Source organism: Lycorma delicatula, chromosome 11 (genome assembly GCF_047948215.1).
Source record: "Lycorma delicatula isolate Av1 chromosome 11, ASM4794821v1, whole genome shotgun sequence".
Taxonomy (NCBI): domain Eukaryota; kingdom Metazoa; phylum Arthropoda; class Insecta; order Hemiptera; family Fulgoridae; genus Lycorma; species Lycorma delicatula.
This window is the reverse complement of record NC_134465.1, coordinates 50977609-50992337: the sequence shown is the minus strand read 5'-3', so window position 1 is coordinate 50992337 and position 14729 is coordinate 50977609. Positions and strand designations below refer to the sequence as shown.

Here is a 14729-nt window from a genome sequence, read left to right as displayed (position 1 = left end):
AGTTTAAAAGATTTAAAGTGGCTCAAGACAGAAAAAGAATCAACAGCAAAATCTCATAAAAGAGCATAGAAACAAATTAAGATAAATGATGACTGAGAAATGGCAGCAGATTAAAGACTCAAAGGAAAAATAAAGTTTGTTCGAGCGATCAAAGACAGCTAATTCGAAAAAAATAATTTATTTTCAACAAACCGAATTAAATGTTGTATTTTCTTTTTGTTTAATTTATTTTTTTAATTACTAATTTTGTAGATTTCATCTAAAATAAAAAATGAAATTTATCCATGTTCAACTTTTTTTCTTTTTTTTTATACATAAAATAAGCAATATTGAAAATGATAAACAAATTGAAAATGGGATACTGCGCAATGAAAAAAAAAATCTGATTTGGACTCTACATGACTTCCTTGTAAGACTATCATATTACTTATACACATTTTTTTTTTTTTTTTTAATGAAAAATATATTTCATTAATAACTTCTGATATTTTTTCTTTTTTGATAATAATTATTTATTTATCGTATTTTTTTTACAGTGGTTAATAATCTATATATATATAAAAATTAATGTTTGTCTGTCTGTATGTCTCTTATGCCTTCCTAAACCGTTCATCCGATTGCGATGAAACTTTGGTGAGTTGTGGGCATGCCCACGAAAGTTTCTGAATTAGTTTGGACCCGCCAGGTGGCGTTGTGGTCGAGATACTTTGAAACAATTGCATTTATGGTCCGATTTGGCTCATATTCAGAATATATGTTACTTACATAGAAAGAAATGCCTCTGCAAAAAATGGGCCCACTAGATGGCGCTGGGGTTGAGATATTTGGAAAAATTGTATTTACTTCCGATTTGGCTCATATTCAGAATATACATTAGTTATGTGAAAAGACAAATTTTTGCAAAAAAACTATAACCGGTAAGTGACGCCGGTGCCGAAGTATTTACGAAACAAACAAATATATAAACAGACTTTCTTCTTCTATATATATATATAAAAGGTAATGTTCGTATGTATGTTCGCTATAAACTAAAAACTGCTGGACCGATTTACATGCCGGAAGAAATCAGAAAAGGGAAATAGGGAAAAAAGTAAATAGGGGAAAAGTGAAGAAGGGAAAAATGAAAATAGGTAAAAGGGAAATAGGGGAAAAGTGAAGAAGGAAAAAGGGAAATAGGAACAAAAGGGAAAAAGAGATAAAGTGAAATCTTAAATTTTGTGAGGTTCATTTTTTAAATATTTTATCAAATTCTCATTTGTGTTCATTTAATATATGTGTATATATACACATTCAAAGCTAATAGCGAAGCATTGCCGGATCTGCTAGATATTAATAAATCAATATATTTAAGATAAAAAAAGGAGATGAAGTCCGATTCAAATAAATGTGCCTACTCCTGAGATCCAAATATTTCATTAAATAAAATTTTATTTGGCTATAACTCTGGAACCAATGAAAATAAGAACCATTTATGATATATCGTTGAAAAGATCTCAGTGAGGGCTTATTACTGCAGGTAAGAAAAACTCTATACTAGATCGTGGATACCGGTGTTCTTTGGTGGTTGGGTTTCAATTAACCACACATCTCAGGAATGGTCGAACTGAGAATGTACAAGACTACACTTCATTTACACTCATACATATCATCCTCATTCATCCTCTGAAGAAATTATCTAAACCGTAGTTACCGGAGGCTAAACAGGAAAAAGAAAGGTAAGAAAAACTCCAAAATTTTTGGATTTTCGGCTTTTTTCGGACACTTTTGGTGCAGTAGATTGCAATCAAAAGGGGAAGTGCACAACTAGATGTTACAACAGTCGTAAATTGAAAATTTCATCATCCTACGACTAATCATTTTTGAGTTATGGAATATACATACGTACGTTCAGACGTCACGCCGAAATTAGTCGAAATGGATTTAGAGGTGGTCAAAATGGATATTTCCGTTGAAATCTGAAAACCGAGATTTTTCGCGATCACAATACTTCCTTTATTTCGTACAAGAAAGTATAAATAAAAACATTAGGATTCGTTAATTAAATGTTTCTTATCACAGAAACCAAAAATGGGTTAGAAAACTACAAAAAAAAACAAGGATTTTATACGAGAGTAATTACATTTAACAACTGCTTAATATTAAAAATTAAAAAACACCACTGCCAAAAAAAAAATTGCCCTTTTATTTACTAATAGAGTATAATTAAAGTGCGTGCGGGTGACAATTTTGTATATCATTTTTTTAAATTTTTTAAATTTATTTAAACATATATATAGCCTGTACACTCGCGGTTACGTAAGAATTCCCACACAGGGAAATCGACTCAGCCGTTGAGCTGCTACAGTGGAACAAATATACATACATCCTAAATATATTACACTTCTTTTTGGGCGGTTGTAAAAAAACACTAGTAAGACAACAATTTCACACGTATGAGATACGGGGTTTCTGAACCGTCCGGAATGAAGCGTTGAGATGCAAGTTATTCAAAAACGATTCATTCATCTGGTAGATTTTTTCAAATGTTATACATTTATTTAAACATACATATATATATAAACAGAGAGATAATTATGTAGCTTATGACACTCTCGGTAAAGTAAGGATTCCAATGCAGGGTCATACATCTAAATCGGTTCAGCCATTTATTTAATACGGTGGAACATACGTACATACGTACACCATAAATACGTTACACTAATTTTTTTGCAGTTGTGTTAAAAATTAGTAAGACAACACCTTTAGCCTTATGGGATACGAAATTTCCGAATCCTTCAGAATGAAACATTGAGATTCGAATTATTCAAAAACAACTCCTTCATCTGATAGAATTTTTTCAAATGTTTTAAATTCATTTAAACATATATGTACAGCCTATGAAACTCCCGGTAACGTAAGGATTCCAACGTGGAATCATACATTTAAATCGGTTCAGCTGTTGAGCTGCTCTGGTAGAAGAAATATACCAGAGCAGAAGAAGTTTACCCTAAATACATTACATTCCTTTTTGGGAAATCGTGTAAAAATAAATAAAGTTAAAATAGAAATAGAATAGAAAAGATGATAAAGAGATAAATATTAATATAGATGAATGTAACAGTCCAGAAATTTGTTTTTTAGGTAATAAAATTATAAAGGAGAGATAAAATCATTGACATCAAAAACAGAGTAACACAAGAAAAATTGTTGCTTTTCTTCATAAAAAAAAAGATGCCATTTAGTATTAAATACAGATATAAAAAAATAAGACATAAATTCTGTAAAATATTTGTGTAAATAAAAGCACTTATGGTAATGAAACGAAGAACAAAGAATAATAGTTAAACGAAGATATAGGATATAGAAATGAAATAAACACCGGTTTCAAAATATTTGTTTAAGTATGTTCAAAATACGATAGGTGAATAAAATTTGAAATGAAAAGATCTTAATAGCTTTTGAAGAGAAAACAGATTTGTGACAACATCTAGTACAATTAGATTACTGGGCCATATATACGTATTACATTTATATGTTTTAAGACATATAAATATACTTTATCAGATAATAGAGATAATATTCAATAGAAAATAAATATTGTTCACGAAGCTTAAGATAGGAATACATATGAAAATAGTTAATTGAAGACGTTTGCTGTAGTAAATATAATAAAAATATTACCAACAAATAGAATGGAATTCAGAATAACATTAAACCAGTCATTTGAATGATATTTTAAAAAATACCATTATTGGACATTCATTTTTTAAGTTTTTTTACATAATTTAATAAAAATATTTTTTTATATAAAAATATACATAGCTGAATATAAAGTGTATTTTTTTTTTTTTTTTAATATTCCTTAGTATTATTTTTATTCCACCTCCTCCACTGGGCCGGATCCACGTAAAGCATAAACACAGCCCAGGGGAGTGTCCAATACTCTAAAAAGCCGGCTGTAAATCCGGTATGACAGGCAGGCCCTCCGATAACATCTTAATTTCCTTGTCATACCTCTAACTCCCAGTGCAAAACCACCAGGTCCAACAAAAGTCGTGCCCAGCGACCCCACCCTAGAAGCCGGGACTCGGTCTTGTATTGCCTGCCTCAGACGGAGGCAATCACCTCCTCCGGAGCTCGGTATTTCAAGCACCTGCCTCTAACAAAACCGACCCACAGATCGCACCTGCCGAGACTCGGTCTTACCAGCTCCGAGGAACTAGAGTCCCTGTGTTTTATCATCGACGGTCACCCACCTAAGCATGGACAGACGTCGACTTCACAAGGAACTATCCAGCACCCTATCGCTACTCCACCATTCACGGTACTGAAATGAACGTCAGACATCTACCAACATTTTTTTTTTGAAATCGATTTTAATTAAATTCAGTTTCTTTTACGAAAAAGCCAATTATTATTCACTTTTAATTTTATTTTTTATAATTTTAATACTGTTTTTATTTTATCTAAAAAACTTTTAAAAGTAAAATCCTTGAATTTAAAACCGAAATGTGTTTTAATATACAACAATGATATGCGTTACTACTCATATCAAATTTAAGCCTTTTGTATTTTTCATTCATTAACATTTTTTTGGGCAAAATAAATTGATTATCAGTGAGAAAAAAAAACGTGATTAATTTACAGGTTTTCGTGTGTATTTAAGCCAACATTTTGTTTAGTGTCTCCGCTGTAATGAATACTCTTCAGATAAGTTAAGTTTAACAGTAACTACGTACATACTATATATATGTACTAACCACTAGTACGAACTGAATACTATATTTATAATGCTGAATCATGACATCTAATATTGGTGTGATATTATAAGATTGTATATGGAAAAAATATTTTCTTAAGTAATGCTGTACATTTTACGTGAGTGAATTTACAGTGAGTAGTAATTTCGTAATATGTATGTTCCTCTAACTCGAATTTTCCATAAGTCGAATTTTTATTCCCTTGATTATTCTAGTTATTGAAATTCCACTGTATTTCCATATGAAATACAATGCCATCTATTGAGGCTCCCTCAAAACATCAGAACGAAAGTTTTTAATATACAAAAATGTGGTACGAAATTACTATCCAGTGTTCATAGATATAAATCGTGTACAAGTTATTTTAAAAAGTAAACATGTTAACTTTTCCTTATATATATATTTGTTTTCGTTATGGTCTCTTTGGACCGCGTTGAACTTTTTGCACAACAGATGTCTTCCGTCTGTTTTCCCATTATAATTTCACTTCGTCTCCTTTAACTTGTTTTTGTTCATCAGTCCACTGCCTCCCAGTTCTTGTCTTATCTGTAAGTTTCCGGAAAATATGTTTATTAATTTTATCTCTAAACTCAGTTCTGTTACACTCACCGCCTTCGTTCAGTTGTAGTTCGCTGAGATCCTTCTTAACTTCGACGACCCAATCCGTAGTAGCTTTCATATTTGTTAAAAAACTAAAGACGCGCTTCGTTAACCTATCATCCGTCATCCTGAGTATATGACGATAGAACTTCACCCTTCGTTTTCTCATTGTCGACGTCAGCGGTTCGTTGTTCCCTTTATAAAGTTCTTCGTTACTTCTTAGTCTGTAAGATCCGTCTTCTAGTTTTCTTGGTCCCAATATTTTCCTCAAGATTCTTCTTTCACGTATTTCCATCTCCTTCAGTTCATTCTTCTTCCTGAGTATCAAACATTCTGATGCGTAGAGTGCCTCTGGTTTGAGCATGGTAGCGTAATGTCTTATTTTTGATCCGTATGATATACTCTTTTTGTTGTAAATATTCTTTGTTATCCCGTACGCTCTTCCTAATTTCCTGGTCCTTTCCGTGTTAGCTGCCTCATCGAGTCCATTAGCTTGAATAATTTCTCCAAGATATTTGAAACGATTGACTCTCCTGATATTCCCTCCTTTTGTTTTTATTTCTTTATTTTATATACGTAAGGAAAAGTAGCAAGTATTATATATATACACACATACAGAATGTCTCACGATGAAACGGAAAAAACTTTCAGGAAACGTTCTACTAGTGAAAATAATGGAAAAATTTTGTATTAACATATAGGTCTTGAAACAAATCCACCGGATTGGTCTACTGGTGAACGCGTCTTCCCAAATCGGCTGATTTGAACGTCGAGAGTTTCAGCGTTCAAGTCCTATTAAATTCAGTTATTTTTATACGGATTTGAAAACTAGATCGTGGATACCGGTTTTCCTTGGTGGTTGGGCTTCAATTAACCACACACATCTCAGGAATGGTCGAACTGAGACTGTACAAGACTACACTTCATTTACACTCGTACATATCATCCTCTGAAGTAATATATCAGAACGGTAATTACCGGAGGCTAAACAAGAAATGAAGGAAGGTCTTGAAACACTTTTTTTATTCGAGTTACAACTAGCGAAAGATTTCGCCCAGATTTCAGCTCTTCTAATAAAAAAGAAGTTTTACTGTAATTTTTAGGATCCAGATTAAGCAGTAAATTTGGTATTCCCTTAAGTAATTTGAGCTGGAAAATAGGATAAAATTGGTTCCAAAATTAAACTCTTTAAAAATATTTTTTAAAATATAAAACAGTTTTTTTTTCTAGATTTGTAGTGCTATAGCTTTGTTAAATGACTCATAAATACGTAACAATTAGTAAAAAAACTTTTAGAGAATTTAATTCTGAGAAAACTAATGTAAATACAGCCAATAATAAGTAAATTAACACTTTTAAAAATATTTTTTTTATTGAAAGAAAGAAAAATAGACAGAAAATCGTATTATGCTTTTTCTACGTAATGGAAATTATTCTTATTACAGCAAAAAAAAAAAAAAAATACATGTAATGATAAATTAGTAACAGAATAACAAACCTCAGATACAATTGTTCGAAATTTCCTATTTCACCACGTACACAGCACTCTGCTTGACGTAAAATATTTCCGGTCGCTTTTCATTATAATCTCTGAATGGTTTCGTATAAATTCAATAGCATTTCGTATTTTAATGAGTAATTCTTTAGTATTAACTTTTTGTCATTTTAATAAGGTCCCAACTGAAATAATTTAGTGTCGTTAACTCAAGTTGATAGTGGTGACCAATCGATCGATCCACCATAGCTAATCCAGTTTAAAAAATTATCATTTAAGTGATTTGTACCTAAAGAGAAATGTGGCGTTGCGCTATAGTGCTGGAAAATCATTTGGAATTTAATTTTTAAAGGTATATTTTCCAAAAGAACCGGTAAATGATTTTTCAAGAAATGAACGTATACTTCTCTTCCGTACGGTTTTGATTGAAAACAAATGGCCCTACAATGTTGTCATAAATAATTCCACTCCAAACATTAATGTAAAATCTATGTTGGAAACTATTTTCCACAATACCAAATGGGTTGTCTTTGCTTCATAAATGTTTGTTTTTAGAATTTAAGATTTCGTTTCTCGTAAAAGTGGCTTCATTAGTAAATAAAATTGAATTTACCTAATTTATTATTTTAATTTACAACTTAATTTACTTTTTTGTCTGTTTTGCTTCAATGAAAACCCGTTTTTTAAAACGTTTTATTTAGTTTTTATTGACTAAATTTACATTAATTTTTTCAGAATTAGATTCTCTATAAATTTTCTTACTAATTCTTCCTCCACATTTATTTAACAAAGCTGTTGTACTACAAACCTAAAAAAAAAACTTGTTTTACGATATCGAAGTTCTTGTTTTACGTCTGATATCTTAAAAACTACTGGAATTACAGTTTTAGGATCTAGTTTATCTTATTTCCCAGCTTAAGTTACATAAAATGTCACAATTTTATTCATTAATTTGGATCCAAAAAATTACAGTAAGGTTTCATATTACTAGAAAAGCTGAAATTCGGGCGAAATCTTTTGCTAATCATAACTCAAAAACAAAGTGTTTTCAGATATATGTTTATATGAACTTTTTTCATTATTTTCATCAGAAAGTACAGCATAGATTAATAGGATATATAGGATATATATATATATATAAGTGCCATATTTATTAAAAAAATATATATTCTCGTTTATTAAACCAGACAACAAAACTGTTTTCGCACAACCCAACATACTTTGTATTACGAGAAAGGCCCTTATTACACTTCCACTGCCATTTTTAAGAAATTATTGAACCACTTAAAAAGGCTTTTCACCACCCTATTTAAAATACAATTAACAATTTTATTGTTAATAATATTGTTAAGAAGCAATATTATTTTGCCTATAAATTAAAATTTTTTTAAAAATGTGTTTTTTACGTACATAAATATGTTGTAAGAATAATTTTTAATACCCTCTTCTGAATTATGAATTATCCTTTAGTAATATTTATAATTAGTGTATTTACTTTAACATTATTTCATGAGTCTATAATTAAAAAATAATTAATATGAATGTAAATCATATCTATTTTTTATGTTATAATTTATATTTTTATAATTATAATTTGTCTTATAATGACGTGATCTATATGTAATGAATTATCATATACCGTTGAAAATAGAAGATTTATTTATAAAAACGGAATTTCTGATATCCATGAAAAAATTCAAAAAAATTAGTTTGAAAAATTTAGGATAAAAACAATAATTCCCACGTATTAGAATAATATTTCTGAATTAAAGACAGCCTTAGTTAACACTTAACATTAATTACTTTGACGATACACTCAGAATAATTTTAATACAATTCGTATTTTCTTGGGAACGTTTTTTTTATCGTATACGAAAAAAAACGTACGTATATCCTTCCATTGTACATAAGAATAATAAATAATATTAAATAAAACCAGTACAGTAGAATGTAAAATAAAAAACACATTTTTATTTTATTTTATGCATTTTGACATAAGTCATGGCCAAATTAAAAGTTAGTAGTATATATATATATATTGTCATTTGTTATGAAAGAGCGGGGCATCAACCGTTATAGTCAATAGCCTTGTGGAAATTGGTAGCGTATATAAAGATACCATACCTGACCAGGAGTCGAACCCGGACCTAAGCATAAAATACCGAGAGGCTACCTATTCAGCCACGGAGTATGGCGTATATATATATATATATATATATATAATAATTTTTTAATCTATTTTTTAATTTAGCGTTGATTCCGAAAAGTTAAAATTAAAAAAAAAAAAAATTTTTTAAATAAATAATAATTTAAAAGTTGATATGGTCTTAGTTCATTTTATTTTGCATGTGTGTATGTGTGTATACATATTTTTTCTTGTTCTGAAAGAGCGGGCAACAACAACAGCTATGGTAATTAGCCCGTTGGAAATTAGTAGTAGTATAAAAAGATGGCCTGTCTGACCGAGATTCGAACCCAGGACCTCCGCATAAAATGCTGAGACGTTACCTACTCAGCCACGGAGGTCGGCGTATATATGTATTTTTTTATAATTTAGCGTTGATTTTAAAAAGTTAAAATTTAAAGAAATAATTAAAAAATGAGCGATTATTATTTTTGCATTTTTTCTTTAAAAAATATTATAAACAAATATTTATTAAAAAGATATTTTAGATATGATTAAAACAATATTGATACTTTTAAAAAATATGTTAACTCATTAATGTTTTTATAAATATACATATATATGTATTCTTCAAGTTATTTCATAAAATGGATTAAACATATAAACGAAATTTTAAAAAAGAGATGGTTATGAAATTAAAAAAGAGAGAAAAAGAAATAAAAAAAGTAATACAAAGATTCTATATACAACAAATTGTATTATATTGTATAATTGTTTTACTTCTTTGATCTATTTTTAAACAAATAGTTTTTATATTTGTACACCTTTCAACTTTTTGTTAATATAATGTGAAATAAAATAACTGATGAAAATTTTATTAGCTTATTTTCTTTTTTAATATCATTCGTATCTTTTTATATTTTTTCCTTCCTTAAAAATATCTATTCCAAGAAAGTAATTATAATAAAGTTATCCTTATTTAAAAGGATTTTTAATTCTTAAAACAAAAAAAATTAATATTGTTTTATCCAAACAGAAAATTGGATTTTTCATAACTGACCGAGAAAACATAAAAGATAAGACATATATTTTTATAACGGAATGATTAAAATTAATTATATATTTGTTTAATTTACCCCCAAAAATAATTTGAAATAAAATTATTTATTATATATTAAATATTTTCAAAAACTATTGAAACGAAATGATTATGTGATAATCTTTAATCAATTTTTAATTTTTGACGAATTGATTTAAATTAAAAAATAAATAAACATAAAGGGAATTTATAAATATTAACACAAATATCCAATCATGAATAATAAATATTTTTTAAGCTTCCACATTTAATTTGCAGAAACTACTTTTTCCTTTAACTAAAACTTAATTTTAGTCAGGGACTGAAAAATATTACTACACTATAAAATACAAGATGATTTGAATTCTAAATAAACTACTGATGAACAATTATGGAATTTGATTAATAGATTAGATTTACGTCATAGTAGTTGATGTAAATTTACGTCAATTAAATAAAAAGAGAATTAAATAATAAAACCAATTTTTTTTTTTTATTTTGGTTTCTTTAAAAAAAGGTTTCAAATATATATATCTTAAATAATATATAAAACAATAAAATTTTCTGTTAGATCATTTATATTTTTTTTAAATATAAGCAATTTTAATCAATAATTTTTTTTTAATACTATAAATAATTGTGTAATACTTTGAATTTAAAATGAATTAAGCCCTTATTTATGTAATACAAAAGATTCAAATACACTTAAGTTTTACACTAAAAAAATTTAGTAAAAAAATATCATTATAAATCGGTTCAGAGGTTGATTAGTTTAAAATAAATATTAGTATAATCATTTTACCCTAGAAACTAGTATTTTTATTTAAAAATAAAAACATATAAAGAGGTTTATAACTCTAACAAACTTTAATTATTGAAAAATTGATTCGGTTAAATTAATAATTTTGAAATTTATATATATAAATTATAAAATCGAAATATGGGTATGATAAAAACAGATTATCGATATTATTATTACTATTATTATTGACTTGGAAGAAAAAATATAAACTAATTTAAAATTTAAAAGAGACGAATAAATTTGAATTTTTTAATAAATTTATTATTATAAAAAAAGAGGTAATTAATTTGTTAGTTAAATTTTTGTTGTAAAATTATATTTTTTTAATAAAACTTATGGAAAATAAACTTTTTTCTATGAATTTATTAAAGAAAAACAATATTTAAAATAATGTAAGAACTTTTTTAAAACTTTTTAATTGTAAGAAAATTTAATATGTTTTTTTTTCAAAAGAATTCATTAAAAAATAAACATAGGGAAAAGATTTACAAATCTTTAAAAGTGTATTAAAAAAAAAAAGGAAAAGTTTATTTTAATAAATACGGTATGATATATTTTTATCAAAATTTGATAACGTAAAGTTAACGGGACAAACTTTTTCGTTATAAAATAAATTAAAACAAAAAAAAAATTGTTTTCATCATTTAAAAATAAATAAATATTTATTTATTTTGGGAGAATAATATTTTATTTATTATAAAAATAAATAATTTCTTTATTAATTTTCGTATTTTGTACCCACCTCAACTGATGATAACAACAGAGTTTTCTCTTCAATTTGATAATGAATGTTGAGCGTCGCAGGACTGACTAGGCGTCCCGACGCAAATTCTACGCTTTTATATAAACGTCAAAGTGACGTCACACACAGAAGGCGGGGTCCAACTTAAAACTCTACAACCATCGCCTCCTTAACCCCCCTTCAATTGCGCCCACTATTCAGAATACACTTATATTTTTGTACGCGCGCGCGTACACACACATACAGTCTCTTAAATTTATATATATATGAAGTGGAATGCTTTAGGTCAATTTACTTCTTTAATAAACATTTTATAAATGTATGATTTAATTATTTATAATTTTAGATATTATATCCGAGTTAAATATGATTTATCCATAATTAGACAAATAGATTTAAGTTATAATAAAATACAGCTAATAAAAAACTATATATATATTGTCATAACCCTAAAATCATTTTCAGGTGACGTCACATGATGAATCATTATCAGTTAACTTACAAATCTTAAGCCACGCTTACTGGAGAAAATAAAATGAATAATTTCAGGTTTCCTTCATCACTGAGCCAAATTTACGCTTGCATAACCAATCTAACCTAGTGGTGGGTGATATTCAGCTTTATACCTTCTCCCTTTACTCTTCAGTAACAGGGACAAGGTGCATAATGAACATTATTACTTTCAGAGAAAGCAATTATGATTGGTACCTCTTGTATCATATGTTTTACATAATATTACAACCATTACTAAAATATAAAATGCAAAAAACAAATGTATTATTTTCTGTATTGAAAGAAATATACGCAATATTTCAATTTAGCAGTATAAGAAAAAAAAATCCGATGTGGGCACCAGATGACTTCCTTGTACGCCTATTATATTACGTATAATTTTTTTTTTTAAATGAAAGATTTATAAAAATTTATTTCACTAATAACTTCTGATATTTTTTCTATTTTTTTTTTTTTTTTAATATTGAATTATTATTTATCGTAAAAGTTTTTTTATAATCAGAGGTTAATAATTTATTAATAGATCAATATATTTAAATTAAAAAAATAAAAGTTAAAAAAACGAATATGAAGTCTGATGTGCCTTCCCCTTCTAAGATACAAATATTTCATTAATTAAACTTTTATTTGGCTTTAACTCTGGAACAGATGAAAGTACGTACCACTTATGATATATAGTTGAAAAGCTCTCAATGACAGCTTATTACTGCAGTTAATAAAAAATTCCAAAATTCAATGTTTTTGAATTTTGTGTTTTTTGGATACTTTTGGTTCAGTCGATTGTAATCAAAAAGGCAGATGGACAACTAGATGTTACAACAGTTTTAAATCCAAAATTTTAACATCCTACGGCTAATCGTTTTTGAGTTATGCGAGATAACCAAAGAACACCGGTAACCAAGAACCATATTTTTATACGGATTTGAATACAAGATCGTGGATACCGGTGTTCTTTGGTGGTTGGGTGTCAATTAGCCATACATCACAGGAATGGTCGAACTGAGACTATACAAGACTACACTTCATTTACAGTAATACATATCATCCTCTGAAGTATTATCTGAAGGTAATTCCCGGATGCTAAACAGGAAGGAGTTATGCGAGATACAGGCCGAAAATAGTCAAAATGGATGCAGAGATGGTCAAAATGGATATTTCCGTTGAAATATATTCTCTGGAGGTGCTATGAAGAGGAAAGATAGGGAATCTACGGCTATACGGACAAATAAAACTATTTTTTTGAACTTTGATTCTAGTTTTTAAGTCCTCACTGTACAGCTTATCTAAAAGATATTACAACAAATTAAAAATTGTATTATTTTTTATACAACCTGTATTTCCTTTTTTATATTGAGTAAATCATTTCAAATTAATATTAAGAAAACTTTTTCTAATTTTTATTATTAAAAATTTAAAAAAAAAATCATTTAACTCCAAATATAAATTATATAAGTATCTTATAATTTTTAAAACAATGTATATTGTTCTGATTTGTATATCAATGTATCACGCGCGCAAAAAAAAAATAAAAAAAATAAAAAAGTTGATCTTATTCTATTAAATATTTGTAAATTTATAAAATAGTTTGAAAAGAATAAAATACAAAATATTGGACTCAATTTTCTTTAAGTTCATTTTAACTACTAGTCTTGTTTGTAATAAATAGACTGTAGTAGAAAATGCCATTGAACAATGCCAAACTTGTGTTCTTCAATAAAATTTCAAATAAAACTTTTACAACTTTATTTTTTAAATAAACGTTTAACTGTTAATTATAATATAAGAATGTATTTTAAATACGATCTCATAAAAAAAAACCGTAATAAAATTTAGAAATTTTCCATTACTAACGGTGTAAAATGAGGTAAGTCCTTTTGGCTTAGGATGTCAGTATAGGCCAGCCAAAGCAACATTAATATCTGTAAATTTATTAAAATATTTTTTGTTCTGGGTCGCCTAGAGCCAGAATAGGTTAGAAATTTTAGTCCGAGGGTAGAAAAAGTTAAATATCTTTAAGGAACGGTTATGTATATATATATATATATATATATATATATATATATTGTCTTCAGTCATTTGACTGGTTTAATGCAGCTCTCTAAGGTTTCCTATCTAGTGCTAGTCGTTTCATTTCGGTAAATCCCCTACATTCTACATCCTTAACAATTTGTTTTACATATTCCAAACGTTGCCTGCCTGCACAATTTTTTCCTTCAACCTGACCCTCAAATATTAAAGCGGCTATTCCAGGATGCCTTAATAATGTGGCCGATAAGTCTGTCTCTTCTTTTAACTATATTTTCCAAATGTTTCTTTCTTCATCGATTTGCCTTACACACTTACAAAAATTTTTTCCTGACATTTAAATAAATTTTTGATGTAAACAAATTATATTTCTGACTGTAAGCTCGTTTTTCCTGTGCTATTCGGCATTTTATATCGCTCCTGCTTCGTCCAGCTTTAATAATTCTACTTCCCAAATAACAAAATTCTTCTACCTCCATAATCTTTTCTCTTCCTATTTTCACATTCAGTGGTATATCTTCATTATTTTTACTATATTTCATTATTTCCGTTTTGTTCTTGTTTATTTTCATGCAGTAGTTCTTGCGTAGAACTTCATCCATGCCGTTCA

General features: G+C 27.9%; 1 protein-coding gene across 1 annotated transcript in view; it reads right to left on the bottom strand.

Moving 5' to 3' along the window:
- The window catches only part of AstA (allatostatin A), a 581607-nt gene extending 569969 nt beyond the window's left edge, over nt 1–11638 (bottom strand). The window contains exon 1 of the mRNA XM_075378753.1: nt 11582–11638. The gene's annotated coding sequence lies outside the window, so the exon portion shown is untranslated. The remainder of the gene's footprint in view (nt 1–11581) is intronic.
- Nucleotides 11639–14729: the final 3091 nt, after the last annotated feature.